General features: G+C 32.7%; 1 protein-coding gene across 1 annotated transcript in view; it reads right to left on the reverse strand.

The window, feature by feature from the left end:
- The window catches only part of LOC144548125 (uncharacterized), an 80,164-nt gene that overhangs the window by 61,869 nt on the left and 4,470 nt on the right, over positions 1 to 13,825 (reverse strand). The window lies entirely within an intron of this gene.

The following is a 13,825-nucleotide window of genomic DNA, read 5'->3' on the forward strand; positions in this document are numbered from 1 at the left end:
TCCGCTTTTTAATAAACTGAAATGACGAGAATGCCCCTCCTGTTTCAGGATGGTTATTACTAATTAGGGAGAAAACCCGTCGTAGAAATTGGATATTATTTATGCGGGCCCCATAATTCAGTGGATGTATTGATCTCAAATTGATATATATATATCACATGGCCACCGCCTTACCAGCTTTTTCTATTATCGGTAATTAGTTGGCCTTATCCAGTAAAGCTAATTAGCCCTACTTTGTTTCGTTTGCTTTCTTTAATTCTTCCTGTGTTTCTTTGATGCCTGGTCCATGCATACACCGTTCTTTTAATTTGTTTTTTCTTTTTCAGCATAAGGAGAACTATTTAAATAAAGAATTAAAGAATGATAATGGTTTGAACCAGTTCCGACCCTATTAAATTAACGCTTGCATTTTATTATTTAATTTAGCACGAGCGGAGATGTGAGGGAGCAGAGAGCAGCGCGTTGGAGAAATTATGTAGGATTTTGGAATAGAGATGTACGGACTGGAGGAGAACAGGGGAAGTAGAGTCTGCCTATTTTTGGGCCTTTCTTATTTCATATATTTCAAGCTTTTGGGCCTTTGTTATTTCCAGGGCCCATCTGTCACTATTATGGTTGGAACTTGACTAATTATACGGCCCAACAAGTAAATTGGTAGTCTAACAAGTTTCAACTGACATCCAAGCTATTATGGGTCTGGAGGATGTCTAAATGTGACAAGGGTGTGAGATTTTGATTTTGATTTTGATTTTTATGATGATTGTACATACATAGTGTATATTTTTATGAATTCTGTCATAGTATATATTATTACATTTTCTAAGTCACTGAGATGCAGCTTTTTCACTTACCAAGATGATCGTTACTAAAATTAAATTTTGAAATTTAATGACCGAAAGAAAAAAATAGCATTATTTGTAAGAATAGTAATGGAATGTTGTCTTTTGACAAAAGAAAAGAATCCTTACTATTGTGCTGAGGAATTAATAATACTAAAGCTTTAAATTTAACTTTCAAATTCACATCATCTGTATTTCTCAAAAAATAAATTCACATATATTATCCCTGGACATGCAATTCTTTCTAACCACTGAATAGAGAATAGCATACTGATATGTAATAAGCAACATGTTGACCAACAAGTTAACAGTAAGCATTTTTACGCAAAACTTTCTAACTAGCAAGTAAACAGTATACTCTGCCTTTACACAATTCATGACTAGCAAGTACTAACCAAACAAATACACAAAGTTTAGTCAAGAAACAGTATACTCTGCCTTTACTAGCAAGTAAGCATTTTTAAAGCACGTCTGCTTGACAGCATTTTTCACTTGATCAAACGGCCTCTTTTTCCTCAGCTGTTTAGTCAAGAAAGAAATCAATGTCAAAACAAGTTATAGAAAAAAAAAATTTAATAAAAAAGGAAGTACCTAAAAGAATGTAACAGAAAAACAAAAAACATTTTTAAATTAAACTCTGAACCTTATTGGAAGGGCTTCTACCTCAGTTGTTTAACAAAAAAATAGCAATAAATCACTGGCAACAAAAATTCAATATGAAATGAAATAATAATAAGTTAAAGAAGGAACTAGCAGCGACAATATGCACTTGTCTGTTCTGATCAGATGTACCCGGCCCCACCACCTCAGCCACAGGTCCAATGTCGACTCTGGAACATTAATTTTTCATATTTTTAGGTTCGTTCAAAAGCCCTATAATAAAAAATAAGGGGCTCAATTGTAAAGATAGAACATTACCATTCCCAATGTTGTAATCAGCAAGTGTGCGGTCATCCTCAAGTCGCTTCCTGCCATAAATCAAGCTCTGGTCACTTATTACACTCCCAAATAGTGCCAACGAAGATGTGATGAACAAAGTTTCGGAAGCCGCATCAAAAGCCGATGTCACAAAGTTTCGTAAACCACATTTTTGTTGGCACAATTTGGGAGTGCAATCCATTCTGAAATTGCACCCCTCCCTGATCATTGCAATATATTGGCAAAGACATCTCCATTTCATCACACGCATTTAAGACATCTACAGAATCTAGGGGGACAAGCAGTTCTAATTCCACAACTTACTATCTAATGCATGCACCACACTAAAAGCATAGGGCTTATCTTTTATTGGACCACCTCGCTCATCTCAAAAGATATGGAACAGCACCTCATCTCCTTCCTGAGTTGGAACATATATTTATAGTGTTCTCTTTTTTCTAAATAAAGTTTTTGTGCTTTGTCACCTATAATCTTTATATGTGCGCCTCCATAGATATTAATGAATTGTCAGACCAATATATAATTATAAAACAACAAGTTAAGTTAAATTTGACCATTTAATTATCGACTAAAAATAAAATTACTTCAATAATCCTGCGAATTCTAGTCCATTAATAAATTAGAAATTGACCGTTCCAGGTATCCCTCAAATTCTTATCTCCAAGAAAAAAAAGGCAGTTTGGTCCGAAATTTTTATTTAATATAACAAATATAAAATTTCCAAGTCTACACATGTTTTGAATAAACTTTCAAATCTGCCAATTCTAGTAAATAATTTATTGGAAATAAGCCCTATGTATGGTAAATTATTCAACAAATTTAAAATCCTATTTCTGGTATGATTTTTATTTTAATTAAATAGAAGATGTTATATTTTTTATTTTAATTAAATAGAAGATGTTATACTTTTGATACAAAATACGTAATTTTAAATTTTTTCGAGGGATACATGAAACTCCCCCTTTTATGTATTGACCACGTGCCATCAACACGTATTTTTGTTGAGTATTTTTTTTATAAATACGTGTCATTTAATTTTTTTTTAATATTCAAAGTCACCTCACAATTTTTTGTTAAAAATACAAAGGCTCTTATCAATACGTGTTAAATTTATTAAAAAATTGGACGAAGAATTTATAAACAAGTGTTTCAAATATAAAGGCTCTTACCTTTTTTTTTATTTCAAACCCGTAGGCCTTCATTAATTGAAAAGTAAAGAAACATTCAAAAGCTTACGAAGATGTCATATTCTGTACGTGCAAAAATCATATCAACTTTTATTTCAATCATATTAATTATGTATTTTGTGTCATCCCTTCAAAAGCTTTTACTCCACAATCTTTTTCATTCCTATTTATAACACCTCTGACTCACTTTACAGTTGGCAATTGGCATGCGCAACAAACTTCTTTTGTTTTTGTTATTTTTGTGGCATTCAATTATGATATAAAATTATTCAAAATGTTCTTCCCGAAATCAAATATATATATATTAATTAGTAATTCTTGTTAATTGTTGATATTAATTACAAATTTATTTCGAATAATTTTTAGTTCAAGTTCTTACATAAATTAATTTTTAGTGGCATGAGAATTCGGATCACACCAGCTGTCAATACGGATTGGCTTGCATTGGCCTCTATATATTAATTCAGAATTCTTCTAAAAGTTCTTTGTATTTTAATTTTTCCTAATTCAAGTCTTACTTTATGTAGCTTTCTTATTCGATTTTCCCAATTCCACTAACATAAATATGTTGTAGCCAAACAATGGATTTTACAGTTTAACAAACAAAAAGACGGCTATGCAAGTTTCCATCTTTGAAAAGCAGCATGGCAAGATGTCACCGATGAAGAATAAGTTCAATGAAAAGAAATAATGATCATCAAGATTTTGACCGCTAGGTATCATAATTATACTTCCAAAGAGTATTGTTATACTTCTATTTTTAATATTTAGAAAATGATTTCAATTGAATTTGAACTTACCAAGTTATAATTGTATTAATTATAATTAAGATAAATTTCATCAGAAGTCATTGAACTTGAAATAATTATTAATTATAATTATAATTAAGATTATATTGTCCCTTATAAAATTAAAATTTGAAGTATGGATTTCGGTTGGCACACGTCGATGTCCATAGGACAAATTTTTTTTTTTTTTTTTAGTATTGACCGAATATCTAATAAGTCTATATGTTACTGCAACATATGTAAATATTATGTTTGAATCAAGTTGATTAACACTCCAAATTAATTGCAAAAAAAATGATGAATCTCTTTATTCATGCCCAGGTTATAAGGTATAAAGCATTTTTCTGGTTTCTTCAAAAAAAAAAAAAAATTGTGTTTGTTGTATATACAGGAACTAGTCATTCAAAAGCTTACGAAGATGTCATATTTTGTACGTGCAAAAATCATATCAACTTTTATTTCAATCATATTAATTATGTACTTTGTGTCATCCCTTTCCGCACTTTTACTCCACAATCTTTTTCATTCCTATTTATAACACCTCTGACTCACTTTACAGTTGGCAATATATATAACTTTATAGGTGGCAGTTGGCATGCGTAACAAACTTCTTTTGTTTTTGTTATTTGTGGCATTCAATTATGATATAAAATTATTCAAAATGCTCAGTATATTAATGTTTCCATCAAATAGAGTTTAGTAGCGTAATTGACTGTAATACATGCATTTAAGGAATCTGTACTTACACTACAGCTACCCCTTTTGTACTTGAATGCATATATATTAGCTGATGTAATATAATTTTTGCTTTTAAATTATGTTTATTTATTTTCAAATAACAACTTAAATCTTGAGTATTAAAAAAAAAAAAAAAACCTTGCCTTCTCTTTCCATACGCATAAGCTAATTATGAATACCATGCCTTCTCTCCAGCTTATAACTGGAAGTCCTGGACTTGGTACCGTATATTAATTAATACAATTGGTGTACCTGTTGGAGGATAGGCTGCCATTCGATTTATTTCTGTTAATCCGGTTAATTTCTTGAAACATGCATGCATTACATTTATTTAGTCTTATTACTAACAATAATTAGAGATATATTTAGTACACGTCGAGCTAGAGCATTAATTGTTGACAACATTGGGGCTTAGCAAAAAAAAAAGAAGTTACTGCTTTAATTAGAGTACACGTAGATTTATTTCTGATAATCCGGGTACCATAAAAGAAATTAATATCCTATTTGCAATTAATTAATGTTTTATCCTATTTGCAGCTGCTATCTTCACTTCTTTTAACTTATTTATATATTGCGCGCTATTTGTTGAAATTAATTAACTGAATTTGTTTTTTTTTATCCCAATCCACAAATTTGTGGTCTTGTCCTTCGGCGGGCAACCGTCTAAAGTGGATGGTGGTACCGCTCCTGCATGAACATGGTTTCAAACATGTACTGCACATCTACCATTGGTCTCAAACCAACTAAGTGGATTAGCCACATCCATATACCTAGTGCCACGAAGTTGCAATTATCTCAAATTGTTTTCATAAAGGATGAGGGTGGCTTCATTGGTGTGTCTTACTCTCAGAACAGGAGAATATCTTGAGTGATGCAATAACATCCTCCTATATTTTCCAATACAAGAATAAACTGATCCGCAAAGGTCTTTTAACATTTGAACAGTGGTACAGGAACCTCCGTGGGATCGATGCACTTCACGACCTATGTTATATGCATGGCATGTTTGTTAAAAACAGAAGCAAATGTGAGAGTATTGCGAGCAAGTGACATTATCCCAAGCACGATCCTTGACGACAATGAAGTTTTGCGCTGTCTACAAGAGCTCAAAACTTTTATTCCCGATAATCTCATAATGCCAAATGAGCTTAAAATTTTGGAGGAGAAGGTGATGGAACATTATCAAAGAAGTGCCTAAGAGTATATGGAGAGTTCAAGAAATGCTACTGCTCGAATCCATGGATAATTATCTCCATCATTGTCGGCATCTTATTGTTTGTCCTTACTTTTCTTCAAACCGTATATGGTATGCTTAACTACTACAATCAATGATTGCGCTAAGTAATATCGTCTTGTATCCTTAATTTTCTTTTATTTCATTATATCATGTATGCAATTACAGTTGTGTGTGTACTGGTGGTTTATCTTTATTCAATTCACTATATTGTTCTATATCATGTATGATGTACTTTATTTTCAATAATTAATTAATGTATGTTCTACCTTATTTTCATTGTAATTTATTTGTCATTTTTATGTATTTGTGTCGAACCATGTGTGATTTTATCGTTTTTCTTGTTGTATTGTATCAATTCACCTAACAAGCAAGTGTTCAACCATTAATTAAGTATGGATATTTCTTTATTAATTATAAACTTTTCTGGTGAGGGTATATACTTCATCCTCCTGAGTGTTTCTCCCAAAATTCTAATTTATGATATTATTCAATTTTTTAGGATTGATTTTTTTTAGGACCTCTCCTCAATTAAAAAAAAAAAGAAAAAGAAAAGAAAAAGAAAAAGAAAAAGAAAAAGAAAAAGAAAAGAAAAAAAAAGAAAAAAAAGAAAAGAAAAGAGACAACTAGAAGGAACTCCTCACTGGGCCCAACCCACTTTTGCATTCCATGAATGGATCAGACCGGATCTATCTGCTTCTAAAACTTTCAACAGGGTAAATTTGACACTTCCAACACAAGAAAATAAGAAAAATGTAAAGGGAAAAGAATTGAAGCAGCATGATCGGAATCTGGACTATTCAATATCTGTGTCAAAACATGTCTGATTGCATTTCTTGAAGTCCCTTATTTGCACCAGAAATTATAATTTTCCAGTAATTGAGGTGTTTAAGTTTTTCGTTTCTATTTGGGCCATTAGCTTTGGAATATTGTGTAATTCCACATTTAATGAATTAATTAAGACTTAATATATAGTTTGTTATTCGGCCCAATCCATTTTAGCATTCAATGAATGGACCGACTCCCGTTCAAATAGTGAAGTTGCATATGTATTATTCAAGCTAGAATTACAAAATTTTGCAAAAGGATCCAGATATTTGAAGCATACACATAATGTGAAGATGCATCTCAACCGTACCCAAGCCTAATATATAACCTATAAACTTCTACAAATAGCAAGGAGTATTAATTATTTTTCAAATTGACGGGACACACACGTGTGAATAAGGAGACTTAGTTCTTTTCTTGTATTTCATTAACTAAGATGCATTGTCTAATTGAAGTGAGAAAAAGGCTGAGAGATCGAGGATCCATATGTACTATATATCTTCAAGCAATACTAATCCTACTTGCTTAACCTTAGAATATATTAATGCCTTTGCTTGTGAAGTATGTTAGAAAAAGGCTGAGAGAGAATCCATATGTACTATATATCTTCAAGCAATACAAATCCTACTTGCTTTACCTTAGAATATATTAATGCCTTTGCTTGTGAAGTAGGTTAGGGACATTCAGTTAATATATAAGATTGACTACATTACCTATGTGTATCCTTGTGCCCTAAAATAAATAAAAAATTACGAAGCCAGTACTCGTCCTCTCCTCTCCTCTTTGGTACTTCTCTCTGCATATTTTTCTATCTAATTATAAGAATATTTTATTTAATACTAATTCTTATTCCTCCAAATCATAATTGGATGACCCAGATCTTAGTGGATCGATCCTCCGATTTGTGTATATATGCTTACTAGATCGATCAGTTTGTGAATTGTTGTGTTGGGTGATCTGTTAGTTTCATATCCATATTGTGCATATATTTTGTTTTTTCTCTATTTTTGGAGATGATACATAGTAATTAATCCGTTAATTACTAATATTTTATTTCCGTTAATTTGTGTAGATCATTTTAAGATTAAGATAGGAAAAGTTGACTCTACTTCAGGTAAATTCATTCTTGAACAATTCTCTTACACAAGTTTGACAGATCTGGAACATTTACTGACACATTTACCTCCTCCCTTTCTGATATTATCTCTCACATAAAACCTCCGATCCTACCACTGCCCTTAGATTTTATGGTTTATATCTTTACTTGGAATGCTAGAGGCCATGGAATTTCTGATAAACATAGATTTCTCAGGGATTATCTCCTAGAACATCACATTGATATAGTGTGTATTCAAGAAACCAAAAAGGATAATTTCCCTTCTAGAACCTTTTATCTGAATTTTGAACACACAATCTCCCAACATAGGATTGTCATTTGCCACTAGAATAAATGATGGTTCGTCTTTGAATGCTTCACTTTACACTAAATTAATTCTCAAACTTATAAATTTGACGTGTAAATACATCACTCGTGAAGTAAATCGGTATCAATGATTTGAGTTAGTCGTTTAAAGTATATCTGATGTCTTTTAGTTAAGCTTATCAAGACTTTGATGAGCGTAAAAACACCCTAGTTCTACTTATAAATACACACACACACATGTGTGAGTGTGTGTGTGTATGTATATATGTATATAATGGTTCAAAATACTATCAGTGTTTGTATTTAGATTTTCACCAACGTGTAATTGCTTTACTCAAGTATCAGGTTCTACCCAAGGTTTTTCAATATTAAACCGAAGATAGAGTATAAATTTATAGGAAAATGAAGTATAATAAAGAAAAAAGTAAGGGATCTTTTCTCACACTACATATATAATTGTCCAATATATACAGTCCGCTACACAAAGACACTTCGAATGCGTAGTAGAGGATTTGCGTAGTCTTCGCTTGTCCACTTGACAATTTTCGAATTCGCCTGGAGAAAGAGCCATAAGACGAAGATAGTCGATCGTCCTCTCTTCTTTGGTACTTATCTCTAATAATTCTTACTGTCTTATTTTTTTATTGCTAATATTTATTTGTCCGATCGGTAAGTTTTCACAACAAGTTATATACATCCACTTAAACTCTTTTTTTATGACACCAGATTACATGTATCCTACATTTTCAAAGTCCAAACAGTTGATCCAAACTATTTAACACAATGAATATATTAAAATGTATTTGCAGATCCACTTTTACATTTTTTTTATTTATTTTTTACTATTTATTAAGATGGGTACAAAAATTTAATGATCTGAAACAACGATTTTGTAAAATACTTTATAAATAGTAAAAAAAAAATAAAAAAATGCAAAATTTGATCTGCAAGCACATTTTAATATATCCATTATATTGAACGATTTGGATCGACTATTTGCACTTTGAATATATACTGACTAGATGTTATGAATATATAGTTGTGTTGGGAGATTTGTTAGTTTCATATACCAGAGAATGTGTCTTTCATTCTAATTACCTCCTGTCCTTAATTAACCTGAAACTGCAACGGTACGTATTGGGTGAGTGTCTTCTCTCTCTTTTCTCTGGGTCTAATTTGTACTGCTCTTACTAATTTCCTACCCAGCCTGTCCAGTTCAGCCTACATTGTGGGGGGCATGAATTAGCAACTCCGTAATATTCAGATTTCAATTATGCACCATTTATAGCATTTTTTAAATGTTTCTTTTGCAGTGCAGTAACTTGGTGGAGCTTGCAGTTGATTTGAATTTGAGATTTTGTTACACCAGGGAAAGAAGAGACTACAAAGACACTGCAACTTGTGCAAAGGTATTCTCAATGTTTTGAAGAAAGGTATCCTGGGAGCTAGCTAATCCTCTGTTCAGTAGTGAACCCGTCCTTTCTATTTTTTCTTCCTTTAGCTACGTACACTCATATATTTTGTGATTATTATATGTAAACTTTCAACAGACAAAAATACAACTGACCTCTCCAACAGACAAAAAAAAATTTGATACAATCTCCATTCTTCAAAGCTCAAGTTTCAAATTGATGCACACATAAAGTATGTACCAATATAACTAATTTTAGCTCTGTGAAAACATAATATGATATTCTCTAGGTTTCATATCTATATCGTCTCCATTACTCTTTTGTGTTTCACCACACTATGGGTCCAATGTATTAAATTATTAATAATTAAGCCTTTCAAATATTCCGCGTCATTCTATTGCTGGCCCCCATTAAATTATTAAATTATTAAATTATTTAATTCTTCCTTTGGCCACATGACTTAAAAGGTCTCCCGTCTCTTGTTTCTCTTCTTCCTTCATAATTCTGCATCCAATTGTGCTGCCCGTTACTGACATTTTTATATTATTTTACATTAATGGTGATTCTGAGTTTCTTCACATAAAAACAACTTCGGTAGTACTAGTATTTCTATTCATTCTACACATGATTAAAGTATGACTAAATTTGTGTCCATATATTGGATAAAATATAACAAAATTTCATAGAAAGTAAGTCATATTGCTAACTATTTATATTATTTTGATAATAATGACAACCAATTCGATGATCGTTAAAATAAAATCTTTTTCATAATTAAAACAAATTTTATATAAAAATTCAATTCAATTTAAAATTCACTGGTCATTCATCAAGTGGCTAGAAAACATATCAATGAGTATAAGGTTTTTAAATTACAGAAAAATTAATGCATGAGTATCAATGTAATTCTCAATTAATGTACGAGTATCAATGGCATATATTGCCAGCGGTAGGCTTGGTCTTGTACCGCTAATAAATGTAGCAGTACCATTTCCCGACTACTGTTGGCATTGCCTGAGATATTTCTTTTTTATAATGTTCATTATTGTGAAATAAAATTTCCTCAAGAGTAATTAATAGATTGTAGAATTATAAAATTCAACATAAGTTTTGAGGCCCTAAACAACGTTTTTTTGCAATTATGATTGCATCAGCTTGCTAGGTGCTCAAGGGTTGTAGCCCAGGTCACCAAGCCCTCCTATCCATGACGTGCATCGATGTTTAATTACGAGAATTACGCCCACATCACTACCTACTAGTCATATCTACGGCAACAAATTATACATATCAAAATATGAAAAATAATATACAGACTCACTCTGACAAATTCTGTAACTTTGGTTTCACTTCTATGTCTCTCACTGGTTTCCTATCCAACCTGCCCGGTTCTGGCCTCCATGTGGAGGGCCCTAATCTGTTGACAGAGGCTCATAGGTCTAGAGTTTCAAGATTCAACAATTTTCAAGTTGGTAGCAATTAACAAATTTTAGCAACTCCGAAATTTTCATATTTTAATCATGCACCATTTATAGCATTAATATATTTAAATGTGTCTTTTGCTTTGCAGTTACTTTTGGTGAAGCTTGCAGTTGAATTGCATTTGAGGGAAGTAGGAAGGAGGGATGGATTTTCTGTGTGATTTGAAGAAAGTTGAAAGAAAGATGGATGCCTTTCCTTTCGTACAAGCAATGCTATCTGAACCCGCCCTCAAAGTTCTTCTATCAGACAATTTCCCTGTTGATGTGGATTCTGAGATTTTGAAGTGGTTTATAAATCAAGGTTACGACAGCTATGAAATTTTTTTAAAAAATCATTACCCCTCAGAGAACCTTCACGATGAATTGCCAGTTGATGTTGAGTTTCTGCGAGTAAAATCTCGTCAACTAGGATATGCTATGAGGGAGATTATTCGACTTTCTCCCAGATTAAGGCACTCATTGAGATCCAAGTTACAGAGTTTATTGGCAAGATGGAGGGTTGATAGAAATGTTTGTTTTAGTTATATGAAGTGTATGGTCAAAAGCATAGAAACAGAAGGTGTATTGGAGCTCAAAGACAGGGATGCAGTTCTGAACTCTGTTGACGACATAAAAGGAATTAAAGATTTGCTTCCTGACAAAGCAGATAGTTCATACTGCTTAACAAATAAGGAGAAGTGCCGAGCACTCTTCCTCATGACAGTGTTTCCAGCTCTTTGTGAGATGAAGGAACCTGTTGAAATACTCTGGTTCTTATTAGATTTATCTATAGAGCTGGACAATCTCCCTGAACTGATTTGTGAAGCATGTGAAGGACAACCTTTGGCTATTCTCCTTATAGGGACTGTCATTTCACCCAAACCAAGCGACTACAACACATGGGCCAAAGTCATAGATGATCTAGACAAGATCAAAGAGTCTGATTATGGTGAGCCTGATGATAATCCTAATCATGGCACACTGGCGAAACTGTTAGAAGTCCTGGCTCTGGAAAAGATCAAAGAGTCTGATTCTGGTGACTCTGATAATGGTGCTACTAACCATCTTCCGAGGCACATATTTACCTACTGCTTTTCTGATTTATCTCTATCACTCCAGTCGTGCATGCTTTATTTTGCATGTTACCCCATAGATTATGAGATTCCTGCAAGGTCTCTAATTGAGATATGGATTGCTGAAAATTTTATTACACCAGAGGCAGGAGAGACTTTGGAGGAGACGGCATACAATTACTTGGAACAACTTGTTCAAAGGTATTCTCAATAATCCATAAAATTGACATTTGTTCTTATAAAGTACATGTAATTGTTAGGTCCGTAGTTTGAAAACTATTATTTGATTGTTTTATGATTAACATTGATTAATTAGTATATATACGTACATCTTTGTTTGGTATAAATGGCATTCCTTTCTCTTATTTTGATAAAAAAGTTTTAGTATACAACCTAATAAACTCTATTCGTTAGAAAAGCTTCCATCAAGTCTTTGCACCTATCTTTAATATTAGATAATAATTATTTTATTTATTATATAAAATAGGAAATATGTTACATATTTTTTTTTCTGAAAATAATAATATTTTGCTCAGGATTGCCCATTTTTATTTTCAAGGTTCCCCTTTGTAGAATGAATGACATCCCAATAGTAAATGGATGATTTATATATGAAACATTAGGTTAGAAGTTACCAACTGAGAAATATGTTGACTCTACAATCTCCCAACTAATTTAGCGACATACACAACTCCCCCAAAAAACAACTTTATTTTAATTTCTTCAAATTGACTCTTTATTTTATTACAGTTGAAAAGGTCTTCATGTCCATGTAGAAATTTTGTTCTATTATAAATATGTATATTGTTGATGTTTGTTTATTCTTCTTGTTGATTGCAGGTTGTGGGTTAGAGTTTCAAAGAGGTCACTCTTAGGCACAATCAAATGTTGCCGAGTACGTCAACCTATCCATGAATTGATCATCAAGGAATCCTGGAGGGAGGGGTTTTTGGCTGCCAATCCAGATGCTAAAAAGAACATAAATTCCTTCACCCGTTTAGCAATCCATCATGGTAACAAGTGTGTATTCCCTGATAAGAAGTATTCCTGGACTATTTTACGTTCCTTTTTAGCTTTTGATTGTGATTGGGGTCTTCCTCTATCTCCAAACTGGATGAGAGTGTTGGAGTTGAATAAATCCCCAATCCCAGTATTATGGAATTGTGAACACGAGGACAGTTATCTAGTATATGTACGCTTGAGGGGTAATAACATATATGATCTTCCTAAATATATAGGGAAGGTATATCAACTCCAAACTTTGGATATTAGGGATACACCAATAGAAACCCTACCTGAATACATATGGGACGTCTCAACACTTCGTCACGTATATGTCAATCCAAGTCCTCAAATCAAAGGCCCACCCTCTAAAGCAAATATCCCAAACCTACAAATCCTGAAAACAGTTGGGGTTCCTGAGTCATGGCTAGACATAGAAAAATTTCCGAACTTCCTAATCAATCTAAGAAAGTTAGCACTTTCAAATACAAACAGTCCAAATTGCAAGTCTAATCCATATTGGAAACCTATTTCTATCCTTTTGAGTCGCATGGATCATCTCATCTCGATGGCAATTACAGGGGACTTTGTACCACCTGAGTTTGTTGATTGTAGAGCCTTTCCAAACCTTACGACGGTGATGTCTATTAAATTTGAGGGAGAATGGATGATTTGTCGAAAACTGTTCATAGATAATGTTGAATTCCCACCAAACCTTACAAAGCTCACCCTAACCAAATCTGGTTTGAAGGAAGACCCCATGCCAAGGCTAGAAAGACTGAAAGTCCTGAAATTTCTGAGCTTACAAGATGGAGTATACACAGGGGATCAAATGGTTTGTTCTGCAAATGGATTTCCACAGTTGCAGATCATGGAACTTAAGAAGTTGAACTTGAAGAATTTGG

Source organism: Carex rostrata, chromosome 32 (genome assembly GCF_964058835.1).
Source record: "Carex rostrata chromosome 32, lpCarRost1.2, whole genome shotgun sequence".
In the NCBI taxonomy this organism is placed as follows: domain Eukaryota; kingdom Viridiplantae; phylum Streptophyta; class Magnoliopsida; order Poales; family Cyperaceae; genus Carex; species Carex rostrata.